Raw genomic sequence first — 9,813 nt, forward strand, 5'->3', positions numbered from 1 at the left:
AGGCCATCTTATCCGGCCCCCCACATAATTTTAATGTTATGCAGCTTCACATGAAATATGACATATTTTGTTGAGGAATCTTAGAAAATACATTTGCAATACAATTAAGTTACATTCAGGGGACCTAAAGAAGGTGGGGACTGTTTTAAAGGTGGCTGCTTTCAATATTGGCCTTAAGTGCAGGGGGAAATCCTGGTTTGTGTTCATAGTACAGCCCTCTGAGGACTTTAACGGCCCTCTGATGAATTTGAAGTGACCTCTCAAATGAAAAAGGTTCCCCACCCCTGCACTAATGTCACACCAGCTGGGGTGTTTTTTTAACATCTGAGACTGGGACTGTGCACTTCACAGTTGGAAAGGCTCAACCTTTGACCTCACTCGACTTTGTCATTCTCTAGAACTTCGTGTAACTACAAGTGCAGCAGAGAAACTGAGCACTGGGCATGGAGAGAGAGAGTGAGAGAGAGAGAGAGAGTGGGAAGGAGAGAGAGCAAGAGAGAGAGAGAGAGAGAGAGAGAGAGAGAGAGAGAGAGAGAGAGAGAGAAAGAGAGAGATGCAGAAAAACAAGTAATGACAGAGAAAGAAAGAAAGAAAGAAAGAAAGAAAGAAAGAAAGAAAGAAAGAAAGAAAGAAAGAAAGAAAGAAAGAAAGAAAGAAAGAAAGAAAGAAAGAAAGAAAGAAAGAAAGAAAGAAAGAAAAGACAAAAAAGAAAGAATGAAATAAAAGAAATGTAGAAATAAAGCTAAAGCCAGAAAGTGGACACAGTTTGGTGCTAGTGCTACGACACCTGCTATGCCTATTCTTCACATCATGCAGCCCAATGCTGAGCTCCAGACAAGGGGGAAGAAAGAGGCCGCACCTAGGTGCCTCCGGGGCTCCAGGCCTCCGCCACAGGAAGCCCACCTCCATACCACCCCACCCCAGGGACACTGCCAGGGGGGGTTAAGGTTCCTGCCTTGGCTCCCTGAGGACTGAAAGTAGAGGTGGAGGAGGTGGTGGTGGAGGTAGTGTAGTAGACAATGTAGGGACATGTTTCAATCTTCAAGTATCTACCAGCATATCCATCATGTGCAAATGACAAATGTTCTGTGTTTTCTGTACATTCACTTGAATCATATGGACCTTAACTGCAAAGTGAGACGGGAATACGAGCTGGAGGTACAGTAAGAGAGCACTGACCTGCCTGTGATGGAGAGCTGGCTAACATAACAGGGGGTCGACACAGAAAGATCCCTGATAGCAGGTACCCCTGGCCTGGACCGAAAATCAGCCACAGTCCCAGCCCCAACCCCTCCCCCTCACTCACTCACATGCTTTCTGACGGTTTGTATGGTCACACCAGTGATGAAATCTGATTTGCCCGAGGGGCCGGGTGGGAGACAAGAGTGATGTGGAAAAGGGAAGCATTGCTTTTCCAACATGCCCCCTCTGGCCGACCAACTCCCATATGGAGTGTGTGAGAATGCACAAGAGTATACTTGCAAAATCCAGAGGTTCATAAGCGTGCAAAGTACACAAGGTAAAAAGGAAACATATTGTCCATGCCCTTGAATGCCATGAAAGTTTCCCCACAATCCTCACAAACAGGTTTATGTATTTCCACTGCAGTCTCCTAAGAGTAGACAGTTTATACTGCAATGACCAATACAGTAGGCTTATTTATTGCATGTGTGACATCCCACAGACAAAGACCCGCATTGATTGCACAACTCAGCCCTGACCAAGAAAAACAAACGATATTCAACCAGTTAAGGTCCTTACAAATTGTAGCAGGGAATAACAATTGTGTCGAAACTAATGCTAATCTCTGGATATAATCGGTTTAAACAAAACAGTTTAAAATTTTAACCCTGAGAGTTCAAACACTTGAGGGAACATCTGTCTGCTCTTTTTTTGGATCGTGTTGTGAGAACATCTCCGGAGAAATTGCTCCCATATCCCCCAGCCTAGCTGACAGTGTGTTGGTCTTTACTCCAGCTGAGGTCTAAAAGTGAACGAATAGAGAGATGAAGAAGAAAAAGGGAAAAAGAAAAGAGAGAAGAGAAGGAGGTGGGTGGTGGAGGAGTAGAAAAAGATCACACCAATCTCGAAAATCTTTTCCAGTTGAGAAGCACACACACTGTGCAGATTGAAGATTACAGGGGGTAGCAGAATTGGATAAAGGTTCACCCCCCTTTTTAAGGCACGTGTTCCGTGACTGAGAACTGCACATTGACTGCACACTTGTGAAAAGTGGACCTCCAGCATGGGCCTCTGAATAACAGCCTGGGGGGCCCTTGGCTTGCCTTGGCCCCGTCTCGCTTGGGCTCCTCTCTGGCCTCGTCGATCCGCTCCCCTCCTCATCCTCTGTTCTTCCCTTCCTCTCCTCTCCTCTCCCCTCTTCTCCTCTCCTGTCCAGGCCTCTGGATTGCTCTCCCCCTCCTCTCGTCTGGCTTCTCTACTCTACTGTCCTATCTTCAACACTCCTCTCTTCTCCTCTCCTTTCCTCAACAGTCTTCTCTTCTGGCATCTGCTTTCCTCTCCTCTCTTTTCTTTTCTCCTCTCACCTACTCTCACCTGGCTTCTCCTCTCCTCTCTGCTTCTTTTCTTATCTCCTCTGCTCCTGGCCTCATTTCTCCTCTCCCCTCCTCTTCACTGACCTTATTTCCTCCTCTCCTCTCCTCCCCTCTTTTTCTTCTCTCTGTTGTTGCTCTGCTCTCCTGTCCTCCTCTCCTGTCCTGTCCTCTCCTCTCCTTCTCTTTTTCTTCTCCCCGTTGCTCCCTGCTCTTCTGTCCTCTCCTCCTCTCAGTTAACTTTGTTTCAACTTCTCATACTTTTTGTTCCCCATTTTGTTCTATTATTTGCAGTCTTCTCCTCTCCTCTCCAATCCTCTCCTCTCCTCTTCTTCTCTCTCCTCTCCTACTCTCTTCTCTCTTCCTCTCCTCTTTTTCTTCTCTACGTTGCTCCCTGCTCTGCTCTCCTCTCCTCCACTCCCCTCTCTTTATTATGTACATCTCCTCTCCTATTGCTTTATGTGTAGTGTAGCGTTAGATTGCTGGAGGTCGGCTGTCATCACCTTGAGATCCCCATCTCCTCCATCTACATACAACTGTATTATAGCCTACCTCCCACCGCCACAATCAAAGGCCCGCCCCGCAAAAGGGAACGATAACCACGACCCCCTGACCTCAATTATCTAGACTGAGAGAGAGCCAGGAATGAAGACAGGAGAAAGGAGCAGAAGAAAGAAGGAGATGAAAAAGAAAAGAAAGCAAAAGAAAAGAAATGGGGTAAATGAGCCTTTTGTTTTCCTCTGGCGGGGGACCTTCCCCCTTTCCCCTGAAAGTTTTGGAATTACAAAGCTTTTTTCGTAAGTAGTGAGGAGGGGTGGGGGTGCAATGTGTGGATTCAAGGCCCAAGGAGAGTTTTCAGTTGTGCCGGTGTTTCTGCAGTGCATTCTGCAGTGTTAATTCACCTGCTAGAGAGCAGAATCAACACTAAGGGCGTTAAATTTGACTCTCCGGGTGTCGAACTAACAATGCAAGCATGTGCTGTGCATGGTGGTGGAGGGGTGGAGGTGCTGGTAGAAAAGAGGGAAAGCTTTACGGTCGTTCTCAGTACACTGCAAATCCGAGAGGCACGACTGGCAGAGAAAGTGCTGGCAAGTCCATGACCCCGTGAGCATGACTGGCAAAGGGAGAAGATTAGAGAGGGATGTAGAAGCAAAGCAAATAAACCAAGTGGAGCGGTCACTATGGCGTGCGCATACGTGGGTCTGTGTTTCTGTGCACAAGCTGTAAATCAAAATCAAGTTACACTTAAATTGAACTCTGCACACCTCAGCACATCTCAGAGTCAACTGAGGCGGTTCTTCACAGCTTAATACACTATCCCAAAGAACAATTTACTTCATTACTTGGTACACTGAGGTACACAGTGCTCTCAGTACTGTGGCATGATTGCTTTAAAAACTTTGGAGATCACACATCATTAATCTGTACTGCAGTTCTGCACTCGGGGTGGGGTAGTTTTGCTTGGGCAGGAATGGTTGAATTTGAGAAGGCCCATTCTGAAACACCTGGCTTGGGGAATGGAGCATCGCCCTGTAGAGTAGATCCCTCTGTGTCTCCACCCAGCTGTGGACCGCATGAAGCATTAGCCAAGTCTACAAGTGGCTGGGTGGTAAGACACATTCCGAGGCAAAATTAGATTAATGTTAAAACATAACAAATATAGGGAACATGTAAGTCGATTTGCTTACACAGACAAAAGGGAGGCGGACTTTATCTATGTATGCAGTCATAACTTCACCAGGTGAAGCCTTGGTGTAAATGGAACACCATTGGACATGGATGATCGTAGGACTGTGGCCATGTGCCATTAATACAATCACTTCCACTGCTATTGGTCCCTACAATAATAGCCTGAGAGGGAGGTTGATAAGCCAGTGGGTGTGGATGTGTTTGGGTGGGGATATGTTTGTGAGGCCTGATCCTTTACACAACCTGGCGGCAGGAAAAGTACCCCCTCACTCACATTTCCCTGTAAGTATGTGTCCCTCCAGGCTGTGGACTGGACGTATGCAGGTTTTCAGGGGCCACTCCATCTCGGGACTCTCTAAAAACACTTCATTTCACACAGATGGGCTTGGTTCGCGTCGTATGCAGTCGTGCACGAGAGGCACAGCTCAGGGAACGAGATGTTCAGGGCAACACGAATTCCACAACCTCTCCTCAGGACAGTGTGAGGGTTAACATCCAAGATCTTGAAAAACTTCTAATATGAGTTTTATTTGATAGTCCTGGATGAAATGGTGTGTTTTTAGAGAGTCCCGCTCCTATTCGTCTCCTTTTTCCCGGGGCCCAGAGGAGAGGAGAGCACCACACGAGAGACGTGTGGAGGAAAAACATTCCAGAGGGTCGGCGGGGAAGGAGACAGAGGAACTACCTCTCTCAGCACTCTACACTTAAAACAAGCACCGCGCTGCGATAGAAAAAACAACACACACACCAAAAAAAGAATGGGGAAAAATGGGCCCACCTCCACCTTCCAATCCACCCACCACAAAAAAGTCCCAGAGGAGAATGAGTCCAACTGAATGTGCTTGCATAAGTCAGACAACCCCCCCTACACACACACACACACACACACACACACACACACACACACACACACACACACACACACACACACACACAAATAACAATAACCCCCCCTCAGCTGCTCAGCTGTCATCGCCACCCAACACCTCATTTCCCAGTCCTGCGGGTCGGCGGACACAGTGGACTTCCTAGTGCTCTCATGAGTCTGCATCCTTCCTTTATTATTGCCATTTAGCCTCTTTAAATTCCAACAACACCCACCTTCCCCCCTCCTCCTGCTCCTCTCATCCTCCCATCACCACCTGCTGCTGAGAGTGCACCAATACAATAGAGTCCCAACAGAAAAAACAAATGACAACAGGAACAGGGCAAAGGAATGGCCACCTTCTCAGCTGACTAAGAAGCAGTTTACACGTATGTATAGATATTTTTTTAAAACATATATTTTGGAATGCACATTTCAAAAGTTTGTTTTTAAAAATATCCCCATTCAGGGTGCTAAAATGCACCTGTCACAATGGACATTTTATTTTCATCCAGACCAGGCGTACGCCGGTGTCCGTGACTTTATGTTCATTTAATGTTATCCAATGACAGAAGGCAAATTGCTCCAGTGGGCAGACTCATTGAAGAAATGTTGGTGTCGACAAACGTGTAATTACATACAGTATGTTTGCAGACGATGTGGTATCAAGTCTGTTTGAGTGTGACTGTAAGTTTCTTTCTGATCTATAATATTAAATTGTTTATTGGTGAATGGCGTCATAGTTCATTACCATCAGTTAACTTTATTTCAACTTCTCATATATCTTTTGTTCTCCATTTTGTTCCATTATTTGCAGTCTCTCCATGGAGAAATAATGACTTCCAGTGCTGTGGTTGCTGTAGTCACTTTTTCAGTGTATGTGTACAGTTTAACTGCAGAAGGGAAAGCCCAGAGGGAATCGCAGAAACCCTTTTTATGTCTTTTTCTTTTTTTCAGAGTCTCTGTGGTTTATGGCTGTATGGCCGCCAGTGACTGGGAGAGCCTCTACGCCTAGGCCTAGCTAAGATTTAAATGTAAAGAAAGACAACCCGTTGGAGCACACATGCAAACTGCTTGAGTGGTCAACCAACTATGGACCTTGTGCACCACCAGGCAGACATAAGTTATATTGTAGACACAGGTGCATGTAGCACACATGCCCATGCCACCCGAGCTAAAGTCAGCATTCGAAAGCTGCTCGGTAAGCCAGCTGCACTATACGCATAAACGCCTTGATGTGTGCCATGTGCGTTATGCCCCTTTTTGGGGGAAAACATTGGGGGAAAAGCCAATGCAAGTCAATTGGTGGTGTTGGGGAAGAATAAACAAAGGACAAGGACCTGTAGACTAGCGTTGTTCATGCTCAACATGCCAAAGATGTGTTGTGTTGTCGGCTGTTTAAATCATAAAGCCAAACAGCCGTGGCTGAAGCATGGACTGTGTTCATTTAGGCTAGCCGATGTAGCATGTACGTTTATGAGACATTCGGTTTGTTTTCCCCTCAAAAGGGAAATAACGCACATTCACGAGCAAAGTACTCGGATGGCCATTCATACGTATACTTCACTGCATCTAACAAAATGTATTGTAGTGGAATAGAAAGAAAAGGTCAACATGTGCTCCGTGTCTATAGATACACACGTTCAGCAGGTTAACCCTGAGTGCACGTCCATAAATAAATACCCTCCTGTCATAACCTATTGGAGATCTATGTATTGACACTGAATTCCACATTGATTACCGGCAAGTCAATTGCAAAAACAGAAGAGCCTTGACCTCGTCATTATTTAGTATGACAAAATCCATTATTGCAAGGCAAGAGGTCATGATCTCAATACCATGATATTTTGCCTGAGTCAACAACAAACCATATCTCAAAAGGTGGTGGGGGTTTGTATGGCCGCCAAGCCCAGCAGCACTGGGAGACCACAGAGGATCCAGGCCAAACAGCCCCAGCAAGCGGCCTGAGCTATGGGCTATCTCCTGGCCACCGCCCGGGCCTCTAAGCTCTCCCTTGGGACAGATGGTTCAACTCTACCCCCATCACCCCCTCCCCTCCGCTCCTCTCCTCTCCCTACCCTCCACCTTCTATTAGTTAGCCAGTTAGCCTGCTAAAACAAACAAGGCTAGAGTGGCGTGGCGTGTGGCGGCACACAGGTTGTTAGTGTCACCGAATAGTGACCTGCATAGGGCTTAGGGTGCCACAATGGATGAGCTGTCCACACATTGTGCCACAGCGAGTGCTGCTGCTGATGCTGATGGGACGTTTTTGGCTACTTTTTGTGGAACTTCCTTTTGGGGACATGTCATGTTCTCTCTCTCTCTCTCTCTCTCTCTCTCTCCCTCTCTCTCTCTCTCGTATTTATTAACATAAGGTCCGTAAAAACAGTGTTCTCCTCCTGGCTAGTTATCCACATCCCCTGTTCACCAATGCACTCACTGATAAAAAGACGAAGGAGCTGAGACAATATGATAAATAAAATGACCAATCCAGCATCAATTGATGCGCAGAAATACACACACACGCACACACACACACACGCACACGCAAACGCACACGCAAACGCACACGCACACGCACACAGACACACACGCACACACACACACACACACGCACACACACACACACACACACACACACACACACACACACACACACACACACAGACACCACACCAGACACAACAGTAGTGTGACTCACTGATAAGTAGTCTTACATTCTCCGTTTACACACTGCATGCATGGCTCTCCTCCCACACAAATCATAACCTACTTCCATTGTGCTCTCCATACACTGTCAGGGCCCCTGTCTCTCCTCTCCTCTCCTCTCCTCTCCCATCCTCCCAGTCTCTTTGTCCTTTTTTGTCTCTTTCCCCTCTTTCTCTCGGCTCATCTCTCCATGTTGTGTATCAACCCACCCCCCCCACCCCACACACACACACACACACACTATACTACTACTAGTACTACAGTGGTTCATGGCGAGACATCAACATTGGATTAGCAGTCACTGAGGCAGGCCAAACTGTCATTGACTCAGCAGCACGGCTCTGAAATCATGAAATCAAGCTCTTCCTCTGGCTCCTCAACCCAACCCCCTAAGATAGTGGGGACTCGAGTGGCGCAAATTATACTGTGAGACATTTCCATCCACCAGGCCACCGTGATTGAGGTGAGGGGGAGCTGAGTGAGTGAGTGAGTGAGTGAGCAGTGCAGAGGGACAAGGCAGGGCATTTACATGGCATAGCCCTAGCCAAGAGAGCATGGATGTGATGTGTGAGAACAAAGTGAATTTGCATAATATACCACAGACAAGTGGCGAGCCCCCACAAAGGCCTTTCAAGGCGGCGTAACTGGAGGATAATTAGAACATGCATCCCTGGCAGAGCCCGTTTCCCATAATGAGGCGTCGTGAGAAAACTGGTGTGTGTGTGTGTGTGTGTGTGTGTGTGTGTGTGTGTGTGTGTGTGTGTGTGTGTGTGTGTGTGTGTGTGTGTGTGTGTGTGTGTGTGTGTGTGTGTGTGTGTGTATGTGTGTGTGTACCACCATCAAACCAGTCACTATACTCTACACACGGCATATTATACATGATGGATATTTTAAGCTGTCCATTGTGTGCAAAGACTGTTCCGGCCCATTTTGAACTAAGTGCACGCACCCCAAGTTTAGATTCATAAACGCAAGTAAGCAAATACAATGGAGTTTTTCAACTTCCCCCACCCCCCTTATCAACCACATTACAATTAGAGTTCAGAAGTTCACAATTTCCCCTGCAGAGGTTTCAGGAATCCTGTCTGGCATTTTCAGCTGTGAATATCAAAATTCTAGAGTCTATTCCTGCTACAGTGCTTCATTGTAGACAGTGTTTATTTACGCAGAGCACGTATTCAAATCAAGGCTTTAAGCAACGTCTCTGAATGCCAGGCTATGTGTGAGGAGGTAATATGGGATTAACCTCCATTAATCAGCACGAGCGATCAACCAAGAGCGCGAGCGTCAATGCCATAGTTTGTCAACAACAACCAGTCCGGAAAAATAAAGCAGAGATGTATTACACAACCAAACCAGTGTTGTAATAAATGGGTTATGTGCTTCATATTCACATAAGTGAGAGCTTATTTTGTCAGTCTCCACACGCCCTGAAGTAGGATATTGTTTAGATTGGAACTCGTGATACCAAATCAATAATGTAGCCTATGCAGTGAAAGTGTGTCAGGGAAAAGCTCGACTAGAATTCTCTGGCTCCTTGGAGTTTAGGTCGCATTTCCCCATTGTTTACTTGTCTATAAGATTAGGCATTAGTGATAAGAAGATGTACTTCTAGCTAAGACATTGCTTAACCACATAACCCAATAAAGGGAAATGTTATGAAGCCAAACACTGTCCCTCATATCGCGTATGAATGAATACTTTCACATAGCTAATTGCAATCCCTGTCAAAGACACCTGCTTAGGATCAACTTTGAGGAAAATATCGTTGGTTAGCGAAACCACAGCGAGAGGGGATGACACTTCACTCTTCAACTTTAAATACCAGCATGTTACAACTTCTCATTTCGGGCGTTTAGCGGTTTCTACGCCGGAAAGTATGTAATTACAGTGTCCTACATTTGGCAGCGTTCTGACAGATCTGCCAAAGTCGTTACGTCTGTGATTTCAAACTAACGAACAAACGATGACATGTACACGGCACGTTTTAAGTGTAAA

General features: G+C 46.3%; 1 protein-coding gene across 4 annotated transcripts in view; it reads right to left on the reverse strand.

Moving 5' to 3' along the window:
- The window catches only part of pdzd2 (PDZ domain containing 2), a 177,180-nt gene that overhangs the window by 103,806 nt on the left and 63,561 nt on the right, over positions 1–9,813 (reverse strand). The gene's annotated exons all lie outside the window — the stretch shown is intronic.

Source organism: Engraulis encrasicolus, chromosome 3 (genome assembly GCF_034702125.1).
Source record: "Engraulis encrasicolus isolate BLACKSEA-1 chromosome 3, IST_EnEncr_1.0, whole genome shotgun sequence".
Lineage (NCBI taxonomy): Eukaryota > Metazoa > Chordata > Actinopteri > Clupeiformes > Engraulidae > Engraulis > Engraulis encrasicolus.